Below are 1,218 nucleotides of genomic sequence, written 5' to 3'. Positions count from 1 at the left end.
TTTATACTGGAGGGTTAGCTATAGCTGTGTCTGTACTGGTATTTATACTGGAGGGTTAGCTATAGCTGTGTCTGTACTGGTATTTATACTGGAGGGTTAGCTATAGCTGTGTCTGTACTGGTATTTATACTGGAGGGTTAGCTATAGCTGTGTCTGTACTGGTATTTATACTGGAGGGTTAGCTATAGCTGTGTCTGTACTGGTATTTGAACTGGAGGGTGTGTCTGTACTGGTATTTATACTGGAGGGTTAGCTATAGCTGTGTCTGTACTGGTATTTGAACTGGAGGGTGTGTCTGTACTGGTATTTATACTGGAGGGTTAGCTATAGCTGTGTCTGTACTGGTATTTGAACTGGGGGGTTAGCTATAGCTGTGTCTGTACTGGTATTTATACTGGAGGGTTAGCTATAGCTGTGTCTGTACTGGTATTTAAACTGGAGGGTTAGCTATAGCTGTGTCTGTACTGGTATTTATACTGGAGGGTTAGCTATAGCTGTGTCTGTACTGGTATTTATACTGGAGGGTTAGCTATAGCTGTGTCTGTACTGGTATTTGAACTGGAGGGTTAGCTAACGCTGTGTCTGTACTGGTATTTATACTGGAGGGTTAGCTATAGCTGTGTCTGTACTGGTATTTATACTGGAGGGTTAGCTATAGCTGTGTCTGTACTGGTATTTATACTGGAGGGTTAGCTATAGCTGTGTCTGTACTGGTATTTAAACTGGAGGGTTAGCTATAGCTGTGTCTGTACTGGTATTTATACTGGAGGGTTAGCTATAGCTGTGTCTGTACTGGTATTTAAACTGGAGGGTTAGCTATAGCTGTGTCTGTACTGGTATTTATACTGGAGGGTTAGCTATAGCTGTGTCTGTACTGGTATTTATACTGGAGGGTTAGCTATAGCTGTGTCTGTACTGGTATTTAAACTGGAGGGTTAGCTATAGCTGTGTCTGTACTGGTATTTATACTGGAGGGTTAGCTATAGCTGTGTCTGTACTGGTATTTATACTGGAGGGTTAGCTATAGCTGTGTCTGTACTGGTATTTAAACTGGAGGGTTAGCTATAGCTGTGTCTGTACTGGTATTTATACTGGAGGGTTAGCTATAGCTGTGTCTGTACTGGTATTTATACTGGAGGGTTAGCTATAGCTGTGTCTGTACTGGTATTTGAACTGGAGGGTTAGCTAACGCTGTGTCTGTACTGGTATTTATACTGG

This window comes from Salminus brasiliensis, chromosome 11 (assembly GCF_030463535.1).
Source record: "Salminus brasiliensis chromosome 11, fSalBra1.hap2, whole genome shotgun sequence".
NCBI classification, from domain to species: Eukaryota; Metazoa; Chordata; class Actinopteri; order Characiformes; family Bryconidae; genus Salminus; species Salminus brasiliensis.
This window is presented reverse-complemented; position numbering follows the sequence as displayed.